The 19124-nt window shown below is 37.4% G+C and overlaps 1 protein-coding gene across 15 annotated transcripts in view; it reads right to left on the bottom strand.

Annotated features, from left to right (window-relative positions):
- Positions 1 to 19124, bottom strand: part of LOC117963517 (ERC protein 2-like) — a 262184-nt gene that overhangs the window by 101428 nt on the left and 141632 nt on the right. The window lies entirely within an intron of this gene.

Genomic DNA, 19124 nt, shown 5'->3' with positions numbered 1-19124 from the left:
AACTGTGGGATTAGAAAGACACTTTTAAATAAATTATGTATGTGTGCATTTAAACGTGCGTGCGTGTGTGTGGCTGGCTGGCCTTCACCTGGATGCATTAGAAATTAATTTGTAAGCCAAACTGAAGGACATGCCATGGTGGAAATGTTGTTCAGAATGTTCTGCCATGAATGGAAGCCCTCCTTGTGATAAATGGTAAAGGTCATCCTGGTCCCTTAATAAAAAAAAACCATTTAGGCTCATCTTGATAGCAGTATGAGGAAAGAAAAAAGATAAATAAAAATTGGGGGGCTGTCTTTGTCTTAAATAGCTTTTGACAGTATTGAAGAGTACTGTACAATACTTTACCATATGTATTATTACACTCATAATGAAAAATCATGGACTAAGAAGGTTGGAGGTTGTGTGGTCCAGTGGTTAAAGAAACGGGCTTATAACCAGGAGGTCCCCGGTTCAAATCCCACCTCAGCCACTGACTCATTGTGTGACCCTGAGCAAGTCACTTAACCTCCTTGTGCTCCGTCTTTCGGGTGAGACGTATTTGTAAGTGACTCTGCTGATGCATAGATGCATAGACCTTAGTCTATGTAAGTCGCCCTGGATAAAGGCATCTGCTAAATAAACAAATAATAATAATAAGAAAGACAGAGGAAAAAGATGTTAACTATTTTCATATATACATGGGGGGGGGGGTCTGCTGCCAACCCTAACCCTAACCCTAACCGCCTCATAATATGATAACTATAGGCCGAGAGGCTTCTTTTTCTTAAAATAGCTTGTTTATTGGCAACAAACTCTGTGAAAGTAGTACCAGATATTGTAAAACCAAACACATATTTTTATTACAAGCTGTAACATATTTAACAGTTTCAAGGAATTCCAGTTTAGGGCACCAGTAAAAAAAAAAAAAAACCAAAAAACATTACAAAAAGGTATAATTAATATATATACAGCTCTGGAAAAAATTAAGAGTCCACTGCAAAATTATCAGTTTCTCTGGTTTTACTATTTATAGGTATGTGTTTGGGTAAAATGAACATTTTTGTTTTATTCTATAAACTACTGACAACATTTCCCCCAAATTCCAAATAAAAATATTGTCATTTAGAGCATTTATTTGCAGAAAATGACAACTGGTCAAAATAACAAAAAAGATGCAGTGTTGTCAGACCTCGAATAATGCAAAGAAAATAAGTTCATATTCATTTTTAAACAACACAATACTAATGTTTTAACTTAGGAAGAGTTCAGAAATCAATATTTGGTGGAATAACCCTGATTTTCAAGCACAGCTTTCATGCGTCTTGGCATGCTCTCCACCAGTCTTTCACATTGATGTTGGGTGACTTTATGCCACTCCTGGCGCAAAAATTCAAGCAGCTCGGCTTTGTTTGATGGCTTGTGACCATCCATCTTCCTCTTGATCACATTCCAGAGGTTTTCAATGGGGTTCAGGTCTGGAGATTGGGCTGGCCATGACAGGGTCTTGATCTGGTGGTCCTCCATCCACACCTTGATTGACCTGGCTGTGTGGCATGGAGCATTGTCCTGCTGGAAAAACCAATCCTCAGAGTTGGGGAACATTGTCAGAGCAGAAGGAAGAAAGTCTTCTTCCAGGACAACCTTGTACTTGGCTTGATTCATGCCAAAGCTGCCCGATTCCAGCCTTGCTGAAGCACCCCCAGATCATCACCGATCCTCCACCACATTTCACAGTGGGTGCGAGACACTGTGGCTTGTAGGCCTCTCCAGGTCTCCGTCTAACCATTAGACGACCAGGTGTTGGGCAAAGCTGAAAACTGGGCTCATCTGGGGGTGCTTCAGCAAGGCTGGAATCGGGCAGATTTGTCTTTGTGAAGGACGCATGAATCAAGCCAAGTACAAGGTTGTCCTTCAAGAAAACTTGCTTCCTTCTGCTCTGACAATGTTCCCCAACTCTGAGGATTGGTTTTTCCCAGCAGGACAATGCTCCATGCCACACAGCCAGGTCAATCAAGGTGTGGATGGAGGACCACCAGATCAAGACCCTGTCATGGCCAGCCCAATCTCCAGACCTGAACCCCATTGAAAACCTCTGGAATGTGATCAAGAGGAAGATGGATGGTCACAAGCCATCAAACAAAGCCGAGCTGCTTGAATTTTTGCGCCAGGGGTGGCATAAATGTGAAAGACTGGTGGAGAGCATGCCAAGACGCATGAAAGCTGTGCTTGAAAATCAGGGTTATTCCACCAAACATTGTTTTCTGAACTCTTCCTAAGTTAAAACATTAGTATTGTGTTGTTTAAAAATGAATATGAACTTATTTTCTTTGCATTATTCGAGGTCTGACAACACTGCATCTTTTTTGTTATTTTGACCAGTTGTCATTTTCTGCAAATAAATGCTCTAAATGACAATATTTTTATTTGGAATTTGGGAGAAATGTTGTCAGTAGTTTATAGAATAAAACAAAAATGTTCATTTTACCCAAACACATACCTATAAATAGTAAAACCAGAGAAACTGATAATTTTGCAGTGGTCTCTTAATTTTTTCCAGAGCTGTATGTATATATATATATATATATATATATATATAGTGCTACCCTGTTATAACGCGTCCTGTTATAATGCGGAATCGGTTCTAACAGAGTAAGGTCCTGGCTCCCATTTCCCCCATAATGCTATTTGACTCGCAAACGTTGTGTGAACGTTCCAGATATACAGCAAAAATCTTTCTCTGTTAAAATGAAACTCGATGCGGTGGACAGAGTAAGAAATGGTGAAACTCAAGCAGCAGTTTCAAACATATAAAAGATTGCAGAATCTACATTGCGTTGGATGGCTAAAAGACAAAGAAAAACGAAGAGGTTTTCTTGATAAGATTGACTCCAAAGGGCTGCTCTAGGAAAAAAAGAAAAAAGCGCTGCGCTAAAGAGTGAGACAAGCTGCTGTGTGAATGTGCTGCTGAGAGAGTGCAAGACTGTATATATATATATATATATCATTTTTTTTTATTTTCGTTAGCTTCACTGTATCACGATGTAGCCTGAACTAAATGCAATCAAATAAACATGTCTTGTGCCAGATTTGCCACAGGCGCATACTTTTCATTCAATAGTGCTGGGAAGTGGTTTGTTAAACTATTGTTCTCTATTAGAAACTCATGTGTTTGTTCAGTACAATATGGGTCGCAGCATTGAGTGAAAGATTCCTTTGACATGGCAGAACCCCTAATTGTAACAAGTCTGTGCCAACTATCCTCTATCCAGATGCAACCCTGGGTTTGATTAGACACCACAGGATTTCATGTACGATCAGATAATGATGGTTTTGCTACAACATGTTGAGCAAACAGCCTCAGTTTTTAATCAAGTAGGAAAATACAGACACAGTGTCCGCTACGGTTTCAAACCTGTGGTTCGTCTAAACTCTTGTGAACTTTGACTGCTTAATCTTTAAGGACCTGCACAATACCAATTGAAAATAAATGAAATACAAATATTTGGCTTGGGGAGAGTGTGTGGGGGGGATGTGTTGTCCAATATAGGGACATGTGGTTTATGGGAAGTTTATACCACACATGCTGAGAACAAAGGCAGCAGAAGACATTCTTTATCCCACTTGTGGGATAGCATTGATTGGATAATGAGAAGACTGGTGCAACACAGACACGTGCCATTGTGGAGCAATGTAATCCACTAACCAGCCACAGCAACTACGGCTTAGAGGATTTTTAGTGCACAATAGATGACATGATGATTTGGTCTCATTAAATGACTACCCCCAACCATGCAGAATACCTTTCGTCTGATCATAAGAACGACTGTGTTGCTCTGGTGAGGCTAAACCGCTACAGATACACATACAAGTACCTCAGACCAACTATATTGCTTAACCACATACATACAAAACGCTGCTTCCAGGAAAGCCAGGAGCATCATGCTTTATTACCACCGGCCACTGTTACTCATTTAAAAGCAAAGCTGCCTTGTGTTAACGATTCTCATTTACTGTAAGTATTTACCCAAGAATACCAAAGTCATGTTTCACAGCTAAATTAATGTCTCTTGTTTTTACAACCAACTGGCTTATAGAAAAAAGGTAAATGTCTTACCCTGAAGCAATAGGGGGAATAGTGAGTACGTAAGAGTGTGAGAGACATGGGGGCCTACTTTGTAGCAAAACATTCATAATAATTTATACTGTTACACAATTTGCATTTGTACTTGCTTAAAATGGAGCCTAAGGTTTAGTTAGCTAGATAATGAACTTCTAACAGCTGTGGAGTTTGTAGTAAAACAAATACCGAAATCTAAATTCAAAATCACACAGCAGGCTTATTTTTAATGCATAGCCGCATCAGCGGTTAATACACTCAATTGAAAATGAAAGGTTATTGCTTTTAGTTTTATAATGCTCTTTAGGTCATACGAAAGAGTAACCTGACTGCTCACTTGCATGAACAATACAAAAGGGTTACTTTTAATTATTCTATCAAGCCAGACAAATCATAGCTCTGTAATCCAATGTAAAAAAATGATAATCTTTACACATGCTAGTGTGGAATTCATCACCTCTGAAAAGGCATGTGCTTACAGCTATACTGTACTTAAGAAATGCCAATTGCTACTGTAAGTGTGCTGCAGCTCTAACCTTCTGTCAAAAATTCCAATAAAGAAGTACCATGAGAATTTTAACAGAGCACAGATTCAGAGGGTGGCTTTTTCTTTATGTGGAAACTTGACGTCTATCTTTCATATTAAAAGTAACAGTGGAAGAAGTAGCACAGAAGTAGCCCAGATAGCTGCAGAAATGAGGAAACCAGGTAAATTAAAAGGAAAGAAAATATATACACTACATTATTATACATTCAAACAAAAGTAGTAGACTCCATAGACCTAGCTGAGTATTGACACCAGGAATGGTATAAAAGCATATTATAGTTTCACTATGTTCTGTACTGCCTGCCATAATCCTCACATAGGTTTGTGTGTCTTAGTAACTATACGCCTGTAGTGCAATGCAATGCTCCCTCCGTCTCCACCAAAAAATGTTGCTCTCGGACGCATTACATTTAATTATAATTCTACAGATTGCTGCTGAAAAAAAAGAACAGAATGTCAAAGAACTGTACGATACTCGTCTAGAACATAATTTATCAAGATGGCGGTTGGTCACCCAGTTATTTATGGCATTCATCCACCACTCGACAGCAATTCAAACAGAGAGCAGTTCTCCGAGAGGCCCGAATCTATAAAAAGACATAGGAAACCAGTTTAATTTGTCATGATGGCAGCCATTAACTTTGAAAGGTTATGCAAATACTGCAGATGCATGATCGAGTGCAGGCCACCCCCACTGTGTCAAACATAAATAAGCCCAAACTGACAGCCAGCATGTTTGCTGTGCCGGCGACGCAGGTGAGGAAACACCTCCTCTGTGAAGGACAGCCTGCTCTCCAGAGACTGGCCTCTCTGGGGGTAAAGCAGAGGGCTTTTCAAGCAGCAAGTGTGAAATTACTCCTTATTCACGTGGAGGAAATCACCAGTAAGCTGGTTTCATCCAACAAGCCCCTTGGGGAGGAAAAAAAAAAAAATCTAAGGAATAAAATTGGTTACACTTTTAAGTGTCTGTTTGTATTGCATTAATAAGGTTTTATTGAGCTATTTTTTAATATATATATATATATATATATATATATATATATATATATATATATATATATATATATATATATATATATATATATATATATATTGCATTTACAAGCCAGAAATGCCGGGCACGCAAAATCCCCCATAGGCCTGCAGAAGTGAAGCCTGAAAAAAGCTGGTCGTTCTGGTATGTCAGTATAATGCACACAGAAAAATGAGCCCAATTCAACTCATATAGCATGCTGTCAAAGTAAACAGGAAAAAAAGAGACTATAATATATATATATATATATATATATATATATATATATATATATATATATATATATATATATAAAAAAAATAGAGCAATCTGACTATTTCTGTGTTACATGACGACATCTCTCTCTGTCTCATTTCATCTAATCTCCTATCTAACATTTACAACCCCCTCTAATCTCATGTCCTCAGCCCTGGATATCTGGACATAGGCTGGTAAGTTTATAACCAGTGAAGGCTATTTGTTATGTGATTCTGTCTTGCGCTGTGACTTTTGTCAATTACACTTTAAATTGGACAGGGAGTTTTTTTTTTTTTTTTTTGCACCGCTGTTTATTATTAGTAGATGAACTAAAAGCCCTGCAGAGAAGGATCTTGTCAATCCAATTATGGGAACCTGATTAAGAGAATGTCAAAAGGATCCAGACCAGGCTTGCACAATGAAGGATACCTTTATTGAAGCAGCGTCAACACAGATGGATCAAATAAACGAGCCCACATTAAAAAGGCTTTTAAAATAATAATATTTAAACCATATGAACCACTCTAGCTTACTAGTAATAGCTGAGGATGATATTTCCAAACAATTTTACTCCAAAGTGTCCTGATTTTTTTACTCAAGGTAAAAAACAAACAAACAAAAAAAAACATCAATTAGAATTCTAAATCTAATAAGAACCAACATGAGACTAGGCACAGGTCAGTAAATTAAATGTCTGTGTAGTTTATTTATGTTCTGCTTTACTGGGAGTATTTTTTCCTTTCTTAAAAAAATCATGCAAACGGAGTAAAAATCTGCAAGACTAGACGAACTTCGCTAAACCATTATGTTAACTCCTGAACAGATCTCAGTTTCTAAAACCTGTCCAACACACTGCTTCCCAGCAGATGCCATTAACGTCTAGGTAGAATGTAGATTTATAACCGCAATGTTATGTACCTAATTAACTGATTCTTGACACAAGCAAGAGGCATTCAAAAATGTGTGGTATATGATAGTGCTTAACATTGGGGCTATAACTTAACTCTTTTTTTCTTTAAAATCTCCACTACTGAATGACACTAATTAGTAGCAATGGTGGAGGACTTCCTCAATACTCATTTCCTCAAATAGTAATTATTAGGTATGTGTGATAAAGACCAGTCCTTCCTTCTCACAGTAAACCAGTAAATCCTTGCAACCAAGGCTAGCCCATTCCATGCATTGCTCTTTCATATACCTTATCTGTTTGCATTTACGTGATGGAGGGCGACTTTAAGGGCAAGGCTACACTTACAAAATCAAAATGCACACAGTGAGATACTGATCTACAGATGTACAGATCGTGTTTATGAACGTATGAGTGGAAACATGGTTGGTAAGTTTTCATTGCTTCATGGTAACTTGACTTTGCTGCAGTATATAATAAAATTGGCACCAACATCTTAAACCTGCCTTCAGGAAAGCTGCCCAAGACCAAGAAGAAAAATCTTGTCTAATTTGGCAACACATGTAATACCTCATTTCACAACCACTGCAAATATTTCTGGATGCAAATCTTAATTCTGACAAGATTGCCGCTTAACTTTATCTCATTCTCATCTGTCATACTTCTAGACTAATCGGTCTGTTACTGTACAGAGATTGCCACTCTAAAAAACACAGTTACTAACAACACTATAAAACAAGTATTTAACTGGTATGTATAATTTACTCCCAGGGCTCACGGCCTACACTATTCAACCACAAATCAGTCTTCATAGCAAAATAACTCCCAGTGCCGAGTGAACCGGAGGATCAATCATTTAAAAGATTGATTGTGTGAATTAAGAAGACTAAAAAAACAAAAACATGCTGTAAATATGTCTGCCTGTACACGCTGCAAAACACCAGGAGGAAGGAAGAAGGTTTCAAAGCTGTATTTTTGTTCATTAAAAAAAAAAAAATAATTTTGCGCCTTAAGCATGTTAATGTTTATGTCAATGCATGCATGAATGTATTCCTTAACGTAATGCAACCACACATTATACACATACAGCAGAATGATTTACAAAAGCAGTGTCTAAGTTAGATTTAGATTTTAAGATTTATTTTATAGCGCCTAGTTTTTTGGTTTCAATTGAAGAGTTTAATTGAACTGTACTTGTGTAGTATGTATTCATCACATAAAGGCATTTTTTTAACCTAGTTACCAATATTATTATCAGTCATAAAATCTTCATTCTAATCTCTGGTCCTCAGATTTAGCATGGGAAGCATTGTAAAATGTGGAGGCACTGGTAATTGTAACTGTAAACTGTGCTTTACTCTCACATTTATTTGTCCAATAAAAAAAGTCTTTCAAACTAACAGTACTTGATAGTGATTATCTGCACTTAATTAAAAGGTAAACACTATTGAAATAGGAACTAAACAGAAATGGCGATTGATTGTATTCATGATCATTGTTTGCACTGCGACAGCATGTTGATAGCTACAAACCCAAAGCAATGTCTGAAGCACGCAGGTACATAAGGGCTATGATATGCTTCATGAAAACAGAGACACGTCAATATTTGCAATGCAATATAAAGAACACATTTGGACACTTGACCCTCTAAACAGCATCACACCCTGTGAGTGAAACCCGTACTTTACACACACACCCCTGGATCAACACATTGTAATGAAAACTGAGACGGTGACTGGGATATATACTTAACATGACACACAGTTGAGTATGTGCTGCCTGGCTCGCCAGACAATAAAGTACAGCACATGCTTATTACTCTGCCTTTCCTTGTAATTGCAAGGCCATTCTGTGGTATGCAAAGCATAGGAAACATTCAAAATGTAATTACAGAGCTCCTCTCTTCTTTTATTATTATTATTTTTTTAAGGACACAACATCTACTTTCTTTAAGGAACTGCAATCATTTGCAGTAATGGACCAGCAAACTATTTACTAGGAAATGTATGTAGTAAAGAAATTTGTGTTTTAAAACAATATACAATTTTTTTTTAAATGTTATCATTATTCTTCTTTTTTTTTTTTTTTTTTTTTTACAAACAGTACTGTATCGCACATACTTGACCTGTGACATAATACTGTAGATGCAAACTGTAAAAGCAGGTGTTCCCCATGTAAAGGAGATGATGATGAATGCTCATGTCCTCCAGATCCCACAGCACACATACCATGGAAGATCATTATTTATTCCTGGTTTCTAAAACATAGTTACTGTGCATTCCATGTTCAGGACAGTTGAGGAAGATGCATTCCTAAAATATTCTTAAGTGTGTCCACAAGGCCATCAGACTAAATGTCCACAGTGCATGTATTTAGAAGATAGCTGTATTACAGTAATTGCACACAGTTATCATCGCTGTTGGTACTTTTCAACTCTACTATAAGGATAGCAGGGCCACAGTGAACATGTAATCATGGGGTACAACACATTTAGATTCTTTTGAGAAGACGGAAGGGAATAGTTTTTACTCCCTGTTAACTTTATTGTACTGTAGTATAACATGCAACTATGTTTATTTTTAAAAGACAAATAAGGGGCTAATAACTCAAGGAAGTTCGATCTAACCTTTGCTAAAAGGGCAAATCAAACAACTGTTTGTAAAAAATAAATATAAAAAATAATCTGTAGCATGTATAAGCCCCAAACATTTCAATAATGTCATAAATGTGCTTGGGGCTGTCGATTTGTAGTATTCTGGCGACTCAGTACAAAAAAGGCTCTTAACTTTTAATTTCAATACTTCACTTTAATGGGCAACAATAAAAGAAAGTAAATATTAAGACATCTCCAATCTTCTATCCAGCTCCATTGTGAGACGCATTCTTTCACTAAACTGGGCTGAGTAAAGCACAGGAATGCGCGATGCTATTGGCAAATGGGAGCCATGTATGAAGTTGAAACCAACTATGTCCCAACTTCCGTAACTATGTCATTAGTCCTTTTATAGGTAATGTTGCACAATCCAGAATAATAAAAAGTGTCTGTCTGCAGCTCCATTCTAGACCTCTCATTTAACAAGTTACAAGATAACTGTCTCGCCCTAAGTTTATGTCTAGGATTCAAAGGTGCCATGTTACACATTCCAAACTAGAAGAAAACAAAAATCTAGACTAAGAAAAGTAAGTTTCTTTTGGTTTCTACTTTCATAGTTACAATATGCATGCAGCCACCATCACTGCACACAGCCACACACAATCATGTATACATAAAAATAAGCCATGACTTTGAAGTCATGCCAGGTTACACTTGATTGTTGTTTAATGAGCCAAGGAAAAAAATATTTAACTCACAAAATGGCCCCATTACTGGACCTCTCATCCACCGCTAGCTAATTCTTGATAAGAGATGAAGGCCTAGCTAGAATGCTTAACTGCAGCAGCCAATACCTGCCCTGCTTGAAGGGCACTGGCTAGTGAGGGGTGCTTGGTATCTCAAGATCTGCTTTCCTTCCCACACGGCACATCCACCCGTAACAATGGAGGAAGATCATTCTGGATTGAAATACAGCCCAGTTCAGATGCTGTAAAATGCGGAGTACTATGTGCACTCTTTTAGAAATGTGTGTGCTGCAGTTACAGCATACAAACATGAATGGCCAGAATTATAGCCAGGTTTGACAAATAAGGGTTAATACTGCCAAGAAACGGTCTGTGATCTCTTCTAGTTCTCTCTGACCCGGGAATTTCTGCTTAACAGTCTTTCACTAAAAGGCAGAGACTCAATACACTGCAACACATTCAGTGTTTTTTTTTTTTCATTTAAATAGTGCATGCAATAAATCAGACAGCGTGACAATGAACTGCGTACTGTTATTGCTGTAAAAAAGTTTTTTTTTTTCTCTTTTTCTCCAGCCTTGCAAAGTAGCTGCTTTTTAATGATAGTCACATTTTGAGGAAATCAAATCTGAGAAAAAAACATGTATTTGTGGAAGTTTGATTAGCTCCCCTATTATTCTTCATTTTGTAAATTAAGAAAATGGTACATCATGTTGCGCTGCACAATTACATCTCCCCCTCCTTCCCGCGGAGCTTGACAGCCTCACTCACCTTCCCCCCTGCGACCCCAGAGTTTTTAACCATAGCCTCGACCTCATGTATTTAGGCTGCAAATTATGCAGCAGTAACAGTGCTCCAGTGATGTTATAACCTTGTTAATGTAACAACAGAGGAGTTTACTTAATGCTGTACCAACTGTATATTCAAGCCAAGTTTACTTGAAAGAGGAAAGAGACTGTCAAAAATCTTACAGTAAAGAGAGAGAAGCAGTCCCTTCACAACCTTCACGTTAATGCATACAGACAAGCAATTTACATGTAAGTGGATTCACATGTCCCTTCAAGGGGCCTCTTGTCTTGAGCTGCCTATTCTTTACTGCATTTACTTGTAGGGTTTTATATATATATATATATATATATATATATATATATATATATATATATATATATATCTATGCAGTTGTTCTTTGGTCAAGGGAGAAATTGGGAGAAGCTGATTAAATGAAGTAGATTGAACAGCCAGAATTCAACTCAGGGGTATGGATCATTTCAGTTGTACCTCTTTGAAAGCTTCTTTTAGGTTCATGTTTGAACCGTGTTTTGGGCGAACCCCTACTTGTTAGGAAAGATCGATTACAGCAGGATTTTTACACGTTCCCCCATTAATGGTGAATTGTTTTCCATACCTGAAGTGATGAAGACGGCACATGAATGTGAAGTCATGAACAGTCATGCTTTATAGTTTTGTTTATAAACTGTTAACGACTAGCTTACTATCATGCTGTTAACTAGGAGTTATCATATAGTAACCTTATATATATATATATATATATATATATATATATATATATATATATATATTTATACACACACACAGGCTTTTGTGGAAGAATCTTGGGGAGGCCTTCATCCAGCAGTGGATTGAAAAATAATGATGATGATGATGATGATGATGATGATGATGATGATGATGATGATGTGGATGATGATGATGATGATATATATATCAAAGTACTGGTCTCTTGAAATGGCTAAAGAAATGTCACTGATGCTGTATGATCGAATCCTGAAAATGCTAAACGAGTCACTACGTATTGGCTAACCGTTTAAAAAACAATGAAGAAACACATGTTAGCAAGACAGTTATTAACAGTTCCAATTACAGTAAAGTGTTAGCCTGTAAATTATACTAACAAAATACTGACAGATCAGTCAAGACAACAATGGTATACAACTTATGGGATGTTTCTCTTTGCTGCCTAATTCCTTCAATAACCTATTCCCCAGTTTAAACTGTAGTTTAGAAATACTAAAATAACTATACTATACATATATAAACTATACATATTGTACAGGGTATAAAGTCACTGTACAGTCACATGGATCTTAAAAGGAGTGTGTTAGCTGCAACCGATGCCAGTCATAACACTACCTGCTCAATGTCCATCATTCAACTTGAAGACAGCTTCCGTAAAGAATAATCACAGAAGTGAAAAACGGTGGCTGGGTTTTCAAGACAACGTGTTAACTGCTGAACACTGTTAAAGAGCCTGACTTGGAACCAGTTTAAATCATGGTTTAATGGCGTCCAAGGACTACACATCACTTGAATACAACAGTATATACAGTTAAAAATAAGGTCTAGATTCAACCTGTAAACCAGTAAAAATTTTATCTGTAATGTTATTGCAATCAATACCCTGTTTCCATATAAACATTTCACGCCACTGCCATCTGTGATTTGAATGCATCTTATCCTATTTACTTTAAAAACTAAAGCCTTTGCTTTGTGCAATAATTCAAGAAAGTCTTAAACACTAAAGACTCTTACAACATAGGTATTTCCATACTAACAGAAGGAGGCTGTCAAAAGGGGCATAGGGGAGATAATAAACCTGTGCATGGTACTTTTCTTGAATATTTTTTTTTTCTCCTGGGCCACACTTTGTTCACAGAATAACCCACTACTGTTATTGAGAAGCCAGGATTCTCAAGAAAGCTAAATGGCTCTCTGTCTTTATTTCAGCTGCTTCATTTCAACTGTTCTTCTTGACAAAACCCACGTTTCAGAAAATTTGGCGTGCTGTCAACTTTCTTTCATGCTTTTTAAAATTTGAAATATTTCTCAAAAGGTAAATTCCTACCTCTCCCCCTCCAGCTTTTCTTTTGTGAATATGTTTCTATGGGATTACAGGACATTCGGGCTTTGGTGGTTGTCAGGTGAAGACACGGTATGGGTCACCTATGAATGATGTGAGCAAGCAGTTTTAATCTAGGACTCCTTTCCTGTGGCTGAATGCAAGTCCTGCTCCAGTTCCAACCCTACACGCTACAGTAAGCCCCATAGCTGTTTCTGCTGCTCATTTCCCTAATGCTGAGACCACACAGAAACACCAGCAGTGCAGATAAAAACCTACCTGCCAGCAAGCCCTCCCCTGCCCCACTAATCCTTAGAGGCTGATGTAAGAACAGCAGACAGACAAAACCCTAAATAATGCCTTGAACATCTATTCAGTTTACAATCAAGCTGAAATATGTGCCTTTTTTTTTCCCCCAGCGTTCACACCAGAATCCTATAAATCTTTGTGAAATTCAAAACTCAAAGTAAGCCACAGGTTCTCCGAGTCACAGGTGGAAGAGTTTTCCAGTATTAGGTTACCCAATTGCCAGTCGATGGTGTGAAACCATGCAGAGACCTGATACCACAGAGCTTGTTTCTGCACAACATGATTTCATTAATATTAGATTAGGGGGTGGTATCCATCATCTAATGACATCTCAGATCATAAAACCAATGCCCTAACAGCCGAAAACAGTAATTGTGAGATAAATTAACAAAAAAGTGATTTACTGGCATGCGTACTTATTCCTATATATATTCATGCAAATGTCATTTACAGAACGGTTCTGATTCCACCCTTTGTTAAAGTGGGGAGGTAAAATGAAGTGGCAAATCCATGAAGTGAGTCAGTCATAGACTGGGATTTGTTTCCAGGAACCCCTGACTCTTAAGTTCTGTAACCAAAAGACCACACTACCTACAGCTTAGTATGTAAAAACGCTCATGAGTGACACGCAGTTTACACAGTAAACAGTAGCCACACCACCTTTTCTTTAGAAAGGAAACCTTTATGGCCAAAACAATCCGATATGTAAAGAAACATGGTTGCTTTTAGTATTTGGTAGGTTGCCATGAAGAAACACGGTCCTTAAAGTAAATACATCTTTCAAGCAAATAGGAAACAGATACTTCTCCCTTAGAAAAACCTCCAGCATTTATAACATCCCAGACAGTGTAAGATTTCAGTCCACTTTGAAAGCTTGACATTAGTATGTAGACACACTAGAGAATACAGTTCAGATGTCTGCAGTAGGATAATCCTTTACGCTGTCCCCACTGCTTGACCCTATTGCACAATACCAGGCCATATGTAACTGGAACTGAATAGAAACCCTGTAAAATGCTGTATTTGACAGGCATAGAATAATTAAGACTATCCTGTTATCAGTGGTGCAGTCGAGCCCAGAGCGCTGTTCCGGTATTATTTTCTATAGGCAGCACAGATATCGTTGTTTTGCCACTGACGCACAGACACGTAAAGTAAAGCATTTTGACAAGATGAAGAATGACACTTTGTAGAAATACCTTTAGAAATTAGATTGATGAATGGGTTATTAGAAGCTCAGTATACAAATAAAACGTGAATTTGTATAATAATTCTTGTTTAAGAAAATCCATATTTTAGTGGCGTTTCGGTAACTTCAGATTTAGGATTACACCCCTGCCCTTTATCATAGGAAGACGGTGCCAGATACGGAACATCAATTAGTAAAGGACTTCGGGCCAGTATGTGATGAAACAGGACGTAACAACAACTAAACTGAATTAAATATAGCAGCCAAGCATACATGACACGCAGTATCAGTACATCATTCTGGGATAAAGCTGAGATCAAAACATAGTTTTAGCTGGTGGAAATCCTCACAGTTAAACGAATTGAGTTGTTTTAAAAACTGCAGTAAAAACAAAAATGGTATGAAAAGCAGCCGCTTGGTATATTTTGGCACACTGAGAGTTACCATGAGAACAGGCATGCTATACACATTATATAAACATTTGATACATTTTAGGATTATCTATGTCAAGCCTCAGGACACATACCAGCAAAGAATTCCAACCGCAAGAGAAGCAGTAGACACTTTGCACTAACCACGTTTCTCTATCTATATTGATGAGTCCTTTACTGCCAAGTAAACAACCATAGTGTTCAACGTCTTCTTATTCACACAAAGGTTATTGCTTTCTGCTCGTTTGACAGTTACTTCTCTTACCAGCAGCTCCTTACTTTGCTCGGACATGTTCCCCGCTCTGTGAACAATGTCTTTGTTTGGGTTTTCTCTGATCTTCTTTAAGATTTGTTAAGATTTGAAGCCTGCTGAGTTATAGGTCTGTTGAGGGCAAACACTGTCAACGAAGGATTTCTACCCAACTGAGGTTTTTATTTTTTTCCTTCCAAGAAATCCCCATTAACAGCCAAACTACTTCCCATCAAAATCACAGTTGAATCAACATCCACCCGCTTTGAGTATGTTTAACTGGGAAAAGGACTTCATACTCCAGCATGTTTCTACTGTCTTCCAGGTACAATGGGAGTACAGCTGTCAACTGTCAGGTATTATAAGGGCCGTGCCTTATTTAAATAAACATGTCCCTGTCCCCTGCTAAATCACTACAGGACGCCATGTATCCTGTACTTCAAATGACGTATAATAGAAAATTGTTAAACCAGTGGTCACCACTTGCAGTTTTACCATTCCCTTTTGGCGTTTCATGTTGTCTCTAGATTCCGCGGATGCGAAACCTGGAGTTGTAATTTCTAACATTTAATACAGCTGATAAGAAGCGGCCAGATTTTGAAGATATCAGCTTTAATTCAATTCAACGACGGAAACCGCTGCTTAGCACGCTGTTAATACTGAATACAAGTGCCATTTATGGATCAGTTCATTTATAACTTTAAAGGCTGATTCTTTTTTTAGCACACTTGTCGGCAAACACACAGCAGTTCAAAATTCAGAGAATTTTCTAGTGTGGAATATATAAACTGCCGTGACATATTAGTATATTATTTTTGAGATGTTATGCTGCAGTGCATTATAATAAAGCAAACACTGTAAACATGCAGAAAGCTTAGATTATTAAAGCACTTTCTTTTTTTTAAAAAACAAGACATCATGCCAGCAAACAAGAACACCCCTGTTTAAAAGTCTTTTACACAAGCCCAGTTTGTTTAACTACAATAATTATAATAATTTTTGTCTTGCACATGCTGTCCCAGAACTACAGGAAGGCAGGTTTTGAAATTATGAAATGATGTTAAACAGTTTGCTAATTCTTTTTTGCCTGTTAGCCAGCCAGCGATCACAAGGAAATATATAGTCAACATGTCCAGCAAGCATTAAATAAAATGTATAACACTCTGCTTCTCTGTAAAATATCCATACAGCTTTTGCTTACAAATCTAAATACCGAGCCAGAGAAAGACTGCATATATCAGCTGCCAGCTGTGTATATCCCAAATAGATCATAAATAGTATGGTTTACGTACACCACCAATCAAGAGGCAGTGTGGTCTGTCTGTTCGATCTAACCTGAAAATCCTTGCACATCGGCTTACTGTGTGAACTAGGGAAACCCAATTCGCTTTCTTCCACCGCACTTCTGTCTCCAGTAAAGGACATTTAATGGACACAGAGTTATCTCAGTTTTGCAATGACAAAAGGGCCAAAATAGAAGTTTAATGTGGATGCTATCAGTACATATTAAACTAATTAAAAGGGTTACAAATAAACTGGTGCACAGGTTCTGTATTTTCTTTTGGCAAAAATGAAGGATGACGCAGCAGAGGCAGTATGTATCTTGGACTATTCCTCCAACAAAACATGCATTAAGTCTCAGTGTAAGTCCTTAAGCAACAGATGCGTGATTAGGTGTTATTAATATCAAGCATTACACACTCACATATTTTATTAATTAATTTCTTTCACATCAGAGATACCTAAGGTTTCTAACTGATGGATCCCTACTGAAGATAATCAGGATACAACATCTGCATGCTTTGACTGGTGTGCAAGTTTAAAGGGATCAAAGAGGCATATTTTTCTCTATCTACTGTCATTAACCTTCAGGGACTGTTCAGCACATCTTTCAGCAAAAGCATGTTATGTAAGTATAAATTATCTTCTATGGCTATGGTTGCTGAAGTGATTGGCTTTTCGCCAATGCCACATAAAAGAAGCAGATAGATGCCACAGGGGAACTTTTTAATGAATTATTTATTTCATGCAAAACTAATCCTTGGATGACTATGAAGAGCATTTTCTTATGTACACACTCTTTTATACCATTCATTACCTATCAGCACTTCCTATGTCATCACAAGCTTTAAAATGCAACCACACAGTGTTTGACAGTAGAACAGCGTGGATCATCAGTGAAAAAGAGGTGACACAGCACTTTACAAGATGGATTATGAATATCACAGAACAATATGATGCTTGTCTAAATGATTCTGGCTTTGCTGAAAGGATTTCTGTTTGGAAACCTTGTGGTTAACTAAAATAATGCTCTGCACAAAGTGTCTATATACAATATAGTACATTATATCCCCAAGGAACTGCCATAAATATGTGATCTTTTCCACAACACAGACATGTTCTTAAAATAGTTAAGCCTTCTTCAAAAGGCTACTTAAGTGATATAAACATGGTTTTTGTACCCCAGGTTATTTAACATTGTAAATATAAATCCAAGTTGATCACATTGGTCGCATTAGACAGGTCGTCTATCTGCAGTATACAGGTGTTTTTTAAATACAGATTTGGGTATACACTGCTGCGACCATCCACAAGGGTAATATTGACATTGAAATAGGATTCAGTGCATTATAGCGCACATACAGCAGAGTTTAAAAAGACTTTAATCAAACCAGGACCCTGATGTTTGGGCCAATGGGAAGAAGAGATATACACAAACTACAAGACACACTAACTCCCTGCAAGACAGGAACAGAAACGTAAATCAGTAGTTCTGTGTTCTGTCTTTTTTCAGGATGCTTTGTTTATGAAGTCTGCTCTATTGAATACCCAAGAGATTGTCTGTATAACTTGTTGCTTCAAAAATGACAATCCTTGTGGTCCAGCAGTTCGGTAGCAATATCTGATCCATCCTTATTTGGTTGGAGAAGGACATTTTTAAATTAGCAGAAATAATGTCAAAATCGCATAACACTTGAAAGGATAGGTATGGTACTGAAAAAAACGAAAACGTGATTAATAACTTAGGAAATATAGCACATAGCAGAATCTGTTACTGCATGTTTATTTCACCCTTTTTTGCATCTTAAATAGGGAAATATCTCTTTTATCGTACTTTTTCTCATGCTTTTCAACAGCGTAGCTGAAAATGAATGCATTGTAATAGATACCCATGCAGTTCAGCCCACAAGGTGTTATGTTAACACTTCAAGGTTTATGGTGACACTCATTTAATGACCATGTGCTGTTCAATCTCTGCCCTGATGCCCGTTGAGATCATTTCACTGTGTGAAACTAGTTAATTAAATCACTCGTTTCTGATCATTCCTAGCATGAAGCCCTTACCAGGCTAAACAACTGCTTGCCATGCTGACCCGATCACAACAGGGTCAGAAGTCAGAACCGCACCACAGCGCAATTACTTTTATCTTTTTATTGTGTGAAGGAAGCAGGAGCCTTAATTACATGCAGATATTGTAAAGGCTCCTTAAACAACATTAAACTGTCATCTAGTCTACAATGCATTCCACTGGGCACACAGATTAGACAAATTGGGAAATATTCTAGCCAAGACATTATACAAGTTTACCACAGTAAATCTGCACGAAAATGCATGGATATGATTGGTCCCTTTACATTGAAAATAGATTAAGCTTTGCATGCATGCAACTTTTACAGACTGCAGTTAAATAATCCAACAAACAAACGCAGTCTCATGAATACTGAACCTTATTTAATCCATCAACACACTTAAAAAAAGAGGTATTCTTCAAATGACTCATAGATTTAGGCTTTGTGAACAGTGTCTATTATTTCTGTGCAAGTTCATTTTAGACTGTTCCCTTCATCACTGTAAGCAAAGATCATTCATCTTAAACTACCTAAAAACCGAGCATTGACGTGTTGAAACAAATACAGTTACTATGTGG

This window comes from Acipenser ruthenus, chromosome 16 (assembly GCF_902713425.1).
Source record: "Acipenser ruthenus chromosome 16, fAciRut3.2 maternal haplotype, whole genome shotgun sequence".
In the NCBI taxonomy this organism is placed as follows: Eukaryota; Metazoa; Chordata; class Actinopteri; order Acipenseriformes; family Acipenseridae; genus Acipenser; species Acipenser ruthenus.
The sequence above is the reverse complement of the archived record's forward strand: the minus strand, read 5'-3'. Positions and strand labels throughout refer to the sequence as shown.